This window comes from Nelumbo nucifera, chromosome 1, assembly GCF_055504915.1.
Source record: "Nelumbo nucifera cultivar China Antique chromosome 1, China Antique-T2T, whole genome shotgun sequence".
Taxonomy (NCBI): domain Eukaryota; kingdom Viridiplantae; phylum Streptophyta; class Magnoliopsida; order Proteales; family Nelumbonaceae; genus Nelumbo; species Nelumbo nucifera.
Genome location: NC_142649.1, coordinates 171,090,557 through 171,103,302, shown reverse-complemented (window position 1 = coordinate 171,103,302; position 12,746 = coordinate 171,090,557). Strand labels below are relative to the sequence as shown.

At 38.6% G+C, this 12,746-nt stretch overlaps 1 protein-coding gene and 1 non-coding gene across 3 annotated transcripts in view; one reads left to right on the top strand and one right to left on the bottom strand.

Moving 5' to 3' along the window:
- Nucleotides 1-12,746, bottom strand: part of LOC104596494 (glycoside hydrolase family 2 protein) — a 64,792-nt gene that overhangs the window by 18,675 nt on the left and 33,371 nt on the right. The gene's annotated exons all lie outside the window — the stretch shown is intronic.
- Nucleotides 504-691, top strand: LOC148804153 (U2 spliceosomal RNA). The gene has a single exon (XR_016081502.1). It is a non-coding gene; the product is annotated as a U2 spliceosomal RNA (small nuclear RNA).

Sequence of the window (12,746 nt, the reverse complement as noted above, 5' to 3'; positions counted from 1 at the left end):
TGTTGAGATTGACAAACACTTTATAAAGGAGAAGCTTGAAGAAGGAATAATCTGCACTCCGTTTGTACCAACCACACAGCAAGTTGCAGATATTTTAACTAAGGGCTTGTTGAGACAACCGTTTGAACTTCAAGTTAGCAAGTTGGGCATGATAGATATCTTTGCACCAACTTGAGGGGGAGTATCGGAAAATTAAAAAAGACAGGATTTGCGGCAAATTAAGAAATATATGATTTGAGATTTGAATAAATTTAGGAAAGATTAGATTTGAATAAATTTAGGAAAGTCAGATCCTAGGATTAAGGGAAAGATTTAGTCAATCCCTGATTGAGAGAAATTCTAGGGGTTTGTCTTTCCTATCTTTTCTTATTTAAGGTGTATGCTCAATATTTTTTGAATTATCAATAAAGAAAATCTTCTTCTTTTCTCCCTCTATATTTCGCAACAAGTGCCTTATAGCCTTTCTCTTGGCAATGAACAAGAATAGCTTCCAACATAAAAAAATACCTTTCTTGGCCTTTTGGCTAAGATCAAATGTAGTATTCGTTCTTATGAGTTTAATATCTGATATGTGGACTGATAATGATATTAAATTAATTTCTCTTGGGGAAGGGTCCACCACAATAGCTTGCTATTGGATTCTCATATATTGCCCATGCATTGAATTACCACACAGGTCTGCCGCTTCCCTACCCAAAAAATAAGCTTCCTACATTAATTACTAAACTTTTCTTCCAGATTATAATGTACTTGGAACTTATTGGACCACAAATTTTCCTCCTTGTAAGTTTCCAATGCAATTATAATATTCTTGCTACCAAAACCAGCAAACCAATATTTTCATGTCATTTCTCTTCAAACTCATCAAGCCTTCATGACTTCATTACATATGGATTATAATCAAATTATCTCTTTGAGAAAAATTCATTATGCAATTTTTTTCATGATTTGAACTTTAGGCTGCGTTTGGAAACGATGCAAATGGAGTGTAAATCCCAGTTCAGGGTAAATTTACTCTGGTTCACTTTTTCCTGTGTTTGGCAACATTGCATTTATGCATTGACAAATGACTGACCAATGCATATTTACATTGATAATAAGATGTAAAAGTACATCAATAAAAAAAGAAGTAAATTTGCATTCAAGTGGGCTTTTGATAAAAAAAAGCATATGCTTTATTGAAATTCATGTTTGCATCCATTACAGTTAAAAGTCTGTTTGGGAAGAAGGTAAATTTGTCAGTGCAAAACTAACCCAACTTTGCAATTTATATGAATCGTTTTACACTCTACATATTTGCATCGTCTCCAAATGCAGCCTTAGTATCAACTACTTGGAATTGAGAATCCAATTAATCCCTACTAATTGCATTGGTGTTTGTTGTACTAGATCTAATTTTTTGAAGAAGTATTATAGAAGCTCTACAACTTCTCTGGTCTATTTATGACTATCAATATCAACATGTGATACTGGAGCTCAAGGTGACTATTTGGTGTTCGAGAAAATGTCTCGATGGTGCAAATTTCTACAATGGTTCTCCATTGTTATGATCGGTTCTGATCTGATCTTGTTTGTGTCTTGGTTTACTATTTGGACTATTTTGGTGAATGATGGATCTATCATCATTAGTCAATATCTGGTTTGTTTACCTCGTACATGTTTTGCATGGAAGATGTTTGACGAAATGTTTCAACAATGATCCTTTATTATGCTCATCAGTTTTGAGCTATTGTTGAAGAAATCCTTGGAGTTTTGATCTCCTTCAGTGACATGGGGTTTTGACTTACTTTATCAAGTTGGCTTTCCAACTGGCCAACTCCGATTCCTCAATTTGGTTTATGGAGTTCATAGTTGGCTTTCTGTTGATCAACTATGGATGTTTGCTCGGGTTTATGGAGTTCAGCATAGTTGGCTTTCCGCTAGCCAAGTCTATTTTGGTAATTTTGTTGGCATTTCTGATGATCTAGTTGTTTGACATGGTTGGTTCTTCAGTTTAGAGATTGTGATTGGCCTTTTGATGGCTAAATTTAATTCTTTGGCATGATATGTGTTGGCTTTCCGTTGATTAGCTTAAGTTTAGTGATTACTAGATCATCACTTGGCTCTATTTTGGCTTTTTGACACGAGTTCATTCAGCTTTCTAACATCCAACTTTAGTTTCTAAGAGGTCCCTTCAACATCTCAAGTTTCATGGTTGTTGCTTCAACAATACACCTATTTTCATGGAGATTGCTTCAATATCCTTCTTTTTTTGTATAGATAAAATTCAATTGATTTCATTAGAAGAAAATGATAAATAATTTGTTACAAGCATCCCAAAATGAGGCGCGAGGTGCAGCCTCACTCATTGATACAGAAACATCACAAATTTACAATTGGGCCCAGTACAACTGTTCCCTAGTTACCCCTTGTTTAGCTAGTGAATCAGAAAAAGCATTTGCCTCCCTCCCCACCCATTGTATAGTTACCTCCATCTGCTGAGTTAACCATTTGAATTTCTTCAATTCATTTCTGTAAGCCCATATCACTGAATCTGGGTTTTCTAGCCAACCCACCACCACCTCGGAGTCCCCTTCTATCACCAAAATTTCCAATCCTAACTCTCTTGCAATCTGTACACCTTGTAGGGCTGCGTACAATTTTTCCTTTAAGGAGTCTCCATTCCCCACTGGTCCTGAGAAGAGTGCTCTTAATTTTCCTTCCTTGTCTTTGATGACCCCTCCTATTCTAGTTGGGCCTGGGTTGCCTTGACTACTCCCATCGAAGTTTAGTTTCAGAAATCCTTCAATGGGAGGAGCCCAAACCAGCCTTGCCTTAACCTTCTGCATTGAGCTAGAAGCCACTAATGGCCAATTCCTCCAAATATCATCAAATGTGAAATTTTTTAATAGTTCCACTGTTTGTAGCCAGTGTATAACCCTAGTCATTACACACTCCACAATTTGTCGCTTGCTCCTTTCTTTCTCTTGGAAAATTCTGGCATTTCTTTCTTCACACAAGGTCCAAACCATTGTTGCTCTAGTGTACCTCCATATTACTCTTCCCCTCTTCTTCGGTAACACAAAGGTAGATGGGTCAAACAGCATTTTTATCTCCCTTGGCATATTCCACCTGCACCCAAACAAAGAGAAAAACCAATCCCGTATATCTATAGCAAATGAATAGGAAATTAGTAAATGGTAACAAGATTCACCGTCAGATTTGAATAGAGTGCACCAATTTGGGGAAAACACAGAAAAGGCCTCTTCTTTTGCAAATAATCCAGTGTGTTAGTTTTCCCAAGAGCCACTTCCCAACAAAAGGCCTGAATTTTAGGGGGAATCAACGGAAACCACACTTCTTTCCAAGGAAAGGACAAAGAGGAAGAGGACTGACAAAGAGCTTTAAAAAAGGAGGCACAAGAAAAGGAACCTTTAGAGCTAGGGAACCAAATTCTTCTATCTAGACAAGAAAGCTCTAAGCAAACACTATCAAGGAGGAGGAAGCTCTGACAGACAAGTTGCTTCCTCATCCCTCAAATCCCTACGAAATTCGAGATCCCAATTAAGACTCAAAGCCAAAGAAGGAAGAACCAAAAAATTTGAAATGACCTTATTTTTATACAACGAAATAGAATACAAAGAAGGAAAAACCTCCTTTAAAGGCCGGTCACCAAACCAAGTGTCTTCCCATAATCGAATTAAATTCCCTGAGCCAACATCATACCTGATGTACTTGAGAAACTAAGGGAGGAGGCTATGAATTGCTTTCCAAGGTGCTGCCAAGGTACCCCTACGCAATACACAAAGGCTAGTCACCAAACCAAGTGTCTTCCCAGAATCGAATTAAATTCCCTGAGCCAACATCATACCTGATGTACTTGAGAAACTAAGGGAGGAGGCTATGAATTTCTTTCCAAGTTGCTGTCAAGGTACCCCTACGCGATACACCAGCGTCCCAGCCATTCCCCAATCTACCATGTATACTTGCTACTACTTCAACACACAAATTTTCTCTCTCAAGAGGCCATCTCCATAACCATTTCCCTAATTGACTTGTATTCTTCTTCCTTACATTCCCTAGACCTAAACCACCTTCTTCCTTTCTTTTACACACAACCTCCCATTTTATTAAGTGGTCCTTTCTAGTCTCTCTCGGCTCCCAAAGGAAATCCCTCATAATTTTTTCTAATTTCTTTTCTTCTCTTGGTGGAATCCTAAAGACAGAGAGAAAGTAGTGTTAGACAGTGTATGCCCTTAGCTCCAATCAGAATGATGTACATTATGACATTTATTGTAAATGAATAAAGTACATATTTGATTCATGTTATTGTGGTATGTTTCTGTGTAATACCCTTAAACTGGACACATATGAGACTCGTGTTAGTTTAGAATGTTCACAGCCGTTGGATAAGTCTGGGGAGATTTATCCTGCCAAGGCTGACACTGATGTGCCGCCAAGTTGGTTGGGGTAGCCTGTCTCAACTGCCAGGGTGAGACGCGAGGTACATGCAGTGTAGGTTTACTTGAAACCCTGAACCGGACCATATTTCCAGTATTTCCCTGGACCTTGGAGATTGATGGGCAAAACTGGAATGTTACACCTGACCCCTAGACTTGATTATGATACTGCACTAGGTGTCGGATTGGACTGTCTTTGATATGCCAATCAGTGAGATCCTTAGAGGGGGTCAAAACCTGGGTATGTTGGGACAATCTGAGAATTCATCTGAGTGGGTGATCATAGTGATAGGATCAGCCCCTTTGTTGGACAAAAGTAATGATTGGGGATGCACTCTTTCTGATAGAAACCAAGACTACCAGCAGCCGATTTCAATCGTTGAAATTTTTTTTGCAAAATATATTTATATACTACATATATATATTATGGTTTCAAAATGTTTGCAAAAGGTTTTTAATTCCCGGGATCCATGTGAGTAGAGAGTGCAACACTGTTCCTTGCAGCCGAGGGAGAGGTCCTCTCTTGTCGGGCAGTGTTTGATCATTATGGGCTGAGAGGTTAAGTGTAAGACCATTGAGGGTAATACCTGATGGGCTAATCTTGCATCTGCCCACAGTCCCTGGGTTTTTATAAGGTGGCTTGGCCCAAGGACCACTTAGTGTAAGTGTTGGGCCCATTAAGAGCCCATGGTGATGGGCTCAGGGGTTCATTGTCCATAATAGGGTATTCGGCCAGGCCTTGTAACAAAAGGCTAGGCTGAACCCATGTGGCTGATGTGTAGATCAATGTTTGAGTCCCACGCCATACAAAGAAGCCCAACTGGGCAACAGTTTGGAAGGTTACTGAGCACATGGACTTATTGGGCCTAAAGCCCATTTCGAACTGGTCTAATTTGATTAGTTAAAGCAAGGGTGGATCTGGGATTTGGATCAGTGGATAGGATAGGGAGTTATCCCTATCCACTCAAAGAGTCTAGATCCAAATAGAGATTTGGATCTGGAAACCTCCTAATGAGATTAGGAGAGCTGATCTAATATGTAGATAAGATCATCTATCCTTACCACTTAAAGAGAGTCCAGATTCAAATAAGGATTTGAATCAGGAAACTCGTAATGGGATTAGGAGCTGATCTCTTTAAGTCTATAAAAGGAGGAGGGGGCAAACCATTCAGAACCTCTCAAAGCCCCAGACATCAGATCTTAGATCACACAGAGAGAAGACAACAATAGTGTGACTGCGCCATCTTCTCCCTGCGTTCTCCTCCAGTTGCCGCCAATTGCTAGTTCGATCTCCATTCTTGTAGGAGCGATCAAGAATAGTTCTTGATATCAGTCTTTGAAGAAAGGCTGATCTGAAGTCGTGCTCACAGCCTCCATTGAATTCTTGCTGAAGGGTTCGATTCTTGGGAAGAACACTGTTGATTCTGCTCCACCCTACACTGTGTCATCTTCAGTGGGAGCAATCTTTGGAGATTTCTTTGGGCGTGAACACCTTCATTGGGAGTTACTGCTACTCTGTATCAGGTATATCCCTCTCCTACCTTTTGGTTTCAGATCTGGTCCGGTTCTTGGTTTAGGATTGATCCTTGAAAATGCAGCTTTTCTAAAACAGGGAATGTGATTCCCACATGGGAGAGAGAAATTTTTGAAATTTCGCCCTACCTACTTGCAGGGTTTGGCTATCCATATGATGGATCTCTCATCCCTTCAAGTAGATGGGTAGGTTAGCCAGAGTAGATTTTATCAGAATGATCCCACCTCCCAAAGAGATGTAACTTCTCTTCCAAGCAGCCAATCTTTTTTTACATCTTTCTATAACTGGGTTCCAAAACCTACTTTCCTTCGAGTTTGCACCTAGGGGAAGCCCTAGGTAGGTCAGAGTCCATGGGGTGATATGACATTCTAAGCAATCTGCTATCCTATGTAGGACCATCCCCTCCATATTAATCCCTTCTATGCAACTCTTGTCCAAATTGATATTCAAATTTGACACTTTTTCAAACTTCTTGATTAGATTTTTCAATCTCCCAACTTTCCAAATGTGTCCTCCTTCACAAAAAATAATGATATCATCTGCAAATTGGAGAAGAGTAAGTGGGACATTGTCTCTACCCACTCTCCAACCCCTAAATTCATCTTCTCTGTCTGCCTTAGAGAGAAGTCTACTGAAGACATCTACCACTAAAGTAAAAAGGAAGGATGATAGAGGATCACCTTGCCTTAACCCTCTGCAAGCTGGGAAGAAGTCTTTTACCACTCCATTAACAAGGATAGAAAAATGACAAGATCGTATAGACCCAAGCATCCAATTGCACCATCTCTCCCCAAACCCCCGTTGATGCAAAACTTATTTCAAAAAACCCCAATCCACCATATCGTAGGCCTTTTCTAAGTCCAATTTGCACACAAAACCTTCCCTCCTAGATCTCTTCATCTCCTCTACACATTCATTGGCTATTAGAATTTGATTAACTATTTGTCCTTTGATCCTCAATGATAGGACTAGCAATTATCTTGTAAACACTAGTCACTAGACTAATGGGTCGGAAATCCTTTGGATGGCTAGCATCACCTTTCCCCACCTTTAGTTTGAGGGAGGGTGTCGAGAGATATATTGTATTTGGGTTTTTGGAGGTTACAGGTATATATTTGTAATGCTGATTACTTTTGGGGACTTGTATGCATTTATGGGAGGAGGAGGGCCTTGTGTGAAATTCTAGCATAATTTGGCCTTTTGCTTATTTAAGCCATTGCTTGTGTGGGATTAGGGTTAAGTGAGAGTGGATATTTTGTTGCGAGTCTGTAGAGAAGTCAGCCATGTATCTCTTGTTCTCATAGTGGGTATTATTCCCTCTTCTCGTGGATGTAGGCTACCGAGCCGAACCATGTTAAATTTTGGAGTTTTCTCCATTTCTCTTCTTATTTTCTTCTTGATTTGTTATTCTATTTTATGTTAGTTGACAAGAAGTAGCTAGAGTATTGGAATTTTTGTCATTGCCCTGTGCAGCCATTTATCCACAGTAACCATTGATTGGACTAGGATCTATTACTGCCTAAAACAATACCCAGAAAATGGAGAGGGGGGAATCACAAAACATAGTAGCATTTTAGAAATCATTGTAGGGCATAAAGTGCAAAGAGAAATAAATAAATTGATTGAAGAAAAGATCCAATAGATACTATTCATAACCATTCACAACATCATAAGTACTTAAATTTCTCTCCATAAACTTTCCTATTCTTACCCTAACTATGATTAAGTGCCTGTAGTAGTAAAGACTGACAAACTTTTTTTATAATCAGCACAGTTCATAATGGGATGATGTTAGAGCATATAAGTGGAAAAAATACAGAACACATCCCCTTAAGGAGAGTAGAACTGAGGAGGCCAAGGAGTCTTGAGTCAGAGTTAGGGGTGGGGTATACAGTCGGGAAGAGGTTTACATTGATGAGATTCACCCAGTTGAGAAGATGAATGATATTGAAAAAGTAATAAATATGGAAGTGGAAATAAGTAAAATTTTAGGCTAATATTTTGTAGGTGGGAAAGAATCCGCAAGGGAACCATTTTTGTGGCGGAAGAGAATATGAGAATGCAGTGTGGGGTTTTAGAAATGAATCAAGACAGATCAAATATTTGCTACAGAACAGCAACATAAGGTTCAGCTGGGTCCTTGGGCATGCAAATGGATTGGCTAATACTTTGGCTAAACAAGGAATCTCTATAAACCAGATGTATTGGGCTTGCTTCTAATATGTTTCTTGGTCTGTTTCTTTTTATCAACAGGGAAGGGTAGTAATCGCTCCTCTACCCAAGGGCTGTCTGTAATACTTTACTGGTCATTTCAGACTAATAAAATCTCTTTCAGTTACTCATAATAAAAAGGAGGAATAGAGTAGGGATAGAGAAAATGAATAATCCAGTGCATGATCTTATTTTTGACAATCCAGTGAAATGGCAGTCTCAGAGGGAGTTGACGGAGATAATGTGGAGGAGGGGGAAGAGAAGGTAAAGAAGGATTCGGTGTCAAAGAGGGGAGAGGTTGGTTCTGGGAGGATGAAGGAAGTGAACAAAGGTCCTAATGCAGTTAGGCATTTTTAAAGTCAAAAGAATCAGCATCAGATCCAGATTTTGAAGGTATTCATCAGGGTAAAAGGGGGCCTGTTTGGTGTAGGCCTAAGTAACAAGGTGGTGAAAAAATCCAAAAGGTCATTCAAAAGAAGTAAAGAAGACTGCACTCAAGAAACTAAAGATATGAAGTGAGGCTGCTATGTACATGTGGTCTGGATATGGATTGGTGCTTCTCGATTGTGGGGATTTCCTTTTGGTGTAATTTGGGGTTCTTGAACTTTTGGGATTTAGGTAGGTTATTTGTGTATTATCTGTTCATGCCAAGGGTGGGGTATTGTGGTAAGGGTAGGGTGGATGAAGGGTCTGAGTTTGTTTTGGCAATTGGTAGTATGTGGGTGCCTGCAGTAGGGTTGATTTTAGTGGGGCTGTTATCTCTATTGGTAATTTCATCACCATTCTTTGTAACTTCTTTTGTTTTTAAACATGTTTTATTTTTACTTTCAAAAAGAACTTGTACGTCCTACTGTTAATCCCATATGAAGTTAAGTCACAGAAGAAAAACCAAAGATACTTAATATGTCCTTGGATGTATTATCTCTGTTAGAAACACCATGAACATCTCATTTAGGTTAGTCCAAAGATCTGTAAACCCTCTAACAGATTCTCTAACAAGCTGAAGCAGCTGAAAGCATCAAGTTATATTAGGAGCTTACTTGAGAGCAGGGGGTATGATGGAAAGATCTAAAGTATGCAATTGCATATGTTGGTTTGAGCTAGCCATGTTCTTTGTGAGGTTTATTTCCCTATTGTGACTTTAGTTTCTTTCTTCAACTCAGCCTTATCACTACTATTTGGGTCAACTACCAAATTCTATCCTGCCATTATACTCTATCAAGAGCCATTTTTTCTATCAAATTGTTAAATCCTTGGATCATTTTTACCACTTCAGACCATGTTTTCTTTGGTCTTATGCTTGCTCTTTTGCAACCTTCTGCTTGCACAAATTTCTTCACTCCTGCAGTGTGAAATCATTGGTCATCCTATGCGCATAAACCCCAATTTTCCCTAATCTAGTTACATCCTATCCAATGTGTTCATTTATGATTCTTCCCTTTCTAGTCTTGCCACATCCATCTCAACATCCAGCTAAACTCATTTTTTAGCATATTGTTTGTTGATTGTCCAGCACCCAGTCCCATATAATTGTCTTATAAAATTATACATTTAGTCTCATTGGTATACACTAGACACAGCACACCAGAAGCGCATCCCCACTTCAACTACCATGCTCTAATTCTATGGACAAATCTTAATTTCTCCTCCATTATGCATATGATTGTTCCAAGGTATCAGATGTGATTGGTTTGGGGTATTTCCTAATAGACTAAATATTAATTATTTTATGTTTTTTAATATTTTCAGGGGGTAGGCCTTGCTAAGACTGGCCCCCTGTAAAATTTTGAAAAAAAAAACTAAAAAAAAAGGAAGTGTGTGGGTCAAACCCCCAATATGCACATTTGTTTGTATCAGGGTGTATCAATACTTTGAACCATGATTGCAATATATGTATTATGTCTTAGTCCAACCTTATCTTGAAACCTCTTGATTCTAAAGCATCTTTTCATTGTTCCAGATATTCATTCAACGATCTTAATCAATACCATATTTTCAGAAAATAGCATACTCTATGAAACCTCCTCTAGTAAATGTTATTTAGTTCATCCATAACTAATGCAAAAAGATATGGACTAAGTGTCGACCTCTAGTTAAAGCCGTTTCATTTGGAAATTCTCTCATCTCCCCTTCCTGAGTTCCCACACTAGTTATTACATCTTCAAGCCATATCCTTAACAATATAAATTAATCTACTTTTGGAACAACACTACAACAAAGAAGCCACGTCAAGGATGAAGTTATGCAGCAAAGCAAAAGTCAGGTCTGTAGATGCATCCTGAACCTATGAATAAAATAGACTAAACATAAAAAATAGGTATCTCAGGGACAAGCCATACTATATAATTAGATGGTTTCCAAAATCTTCCACTCCCGACTTCAGGTATTGGTTTACTATCACTGCATGTTATACTATACAACCTAAATGCTATCCCATATGCTCAGGTACAAGATTCCCCAATCAGATGTTTATATTGCCTTGTAGACCAGTTTATTATAAATGCTTTGTAACCCTGATTTTTTTATTAGTAACAGAAAGTTATATCAATGATCAAAGGTAGAAAAAAAAAAGAGTTTAAGGACCCACAAGACTGGCACCAAACCCAGTGCTAGAAAATACAACAAAACCCCAAAAACCCAAGGACAAGCTGCACCACCCTAACACTGGACACCAATGAAGCTCATTAGAAACATCTCTTGGACATAAGAGGGAAAGTAAACATCCGAACTTCAAGCACCTCCTCAACAGACTTTTCTGGCTAATCATGTCAATTATGCTACTACTTTTCTTACTTCTCTTTATTGTGCTTCATCAGATTCTACAGATTGTAGCCTCAATGTCCCATGGCTTACAGGAAGTATGTATTTGAATGTGTTAAATTGTAAGTAGTAATTACTGATCAAAAGAAAAATGCTATTCAACAAGAATTTGAGATTTGTCTTCAGTAGTTTTTTCCTTGCGAAAAAATTAGTATTTTAAGTAATGTTGTTTCATATAATCATAAAAAAGGAAGTTAAAAAGAACATGAAGTTAAATTTGGGGAATATGATGAGTTTTATCATAAATTAGGCACTAACAAAGTGGAAAATGAATCCATTAATTAGCAAAGATGAGAAAAGGGAAAGACAACAATTTACACCGTGTTAGGTGCATTAAAGAGGAAGATCAAAGAATATTGATAAAGATGAGAAAATCAAGCAAAAATGGTAAAACTATTTGTCGACAAGATATGATTTGCGGCAAATTAAGAAATATATGATTTGCTGCAAATTTAGAAATATTTTATTTGATTGATTACAGATTTGAATAAATTTAGGAAAGATTAGATTTGAATAAAATTAGGAAAGTCAAATCCTAGGATTAAGGGAAAGATTTAATCAATCCCTAATTGAGAGAGATTCTAGGAGTAATTGAGAGAGATCCTAGGAGTTTGTCTCTCCTATCTTTTCTTATTTAAGTTACAGAAATATTTCTTTTTCTCTCCCTCTTCATTTCTTCTTCTCTTCCTCTTTATTTTTCCACATGGTATCAGAGCTTTAGGGTCCGATCATGAATTTTAAGGCCGCCATGGTTCGCTCTGGTTCAGCCTCTTCGGATGCTACCAGTGGTGTGACATCTTTGGAGGGAGGTATTCAGTCAGCGGCCATCTCTCTCTCTGAGAATTCTCTTCAGATTACCATTCACAAATTGAATGGAAAGAATTATCTTGAGTGGTCTCAGTCCGTGCAGTGGGTGATCGACGGCAAAGGGAAACTCGGCTATTTGAATGGCGAAGTAAAACCGCAAGCCACTGATGATCCAAAGTACAGGCAGTGGCGTTCTGAAAATTCTATAGTTACCGCCTAGCTGATCAAATCTATGGATCCTGTGGTTGGAAAACCATTCATGCTCCTGCCGACTGCTCGTGATGTGTGGGAAGCTGTTAGGGAAACCTATTCAGATATGGACAATCATTCACAACTGTTCGAACTGAATACCCGAATATGGAAGATGCAGCAAGGTAAGCGTGACGTAACTGCTTATTATAATGAGATGATGGCTGTTTGGCAGGAGTTGGATTTATTTGAAGAAGAAAAATGGGAAAGTCCGAGTGACAATGCTCGGTACAAAAAGAAGATAGAAAGAGGTCGGGTCTTTGTCTTCTTGGCTGGTTTGAATAAAGAACTCGATGAGGTTCGGGGACGTATCTTAGGGTGAAAGCCCTTGCCTACTATAAGAGAAGTTTTTCCAGAAGTGCGTAGAGAAGAAGCACGGCGGCAAGTGATGTTGAAGAATGTTAATGAAACAAAAACTGAGAATGAAGGGTCCGCTCTTGTGGCCCGAGGTGTGATCATTGTAAAAAGCCATGGCATACTCGAGAAACCTGTTGGAAACTGCACGGGAAACCAGCAGGTTGGAAGAAAAAATCAGACAGTGACAACAAGTCAGGGGGAGATGTCCATACGGTTCAAGTAAGCAATTCGGATCCAGGGCAGCAATCATCCTCAGAGTCTCTTCCTTTCACAAGAGAACAAATAGAGCACTTATATAAAATGTTTCAATCTCAATCGTTAAGAAACTC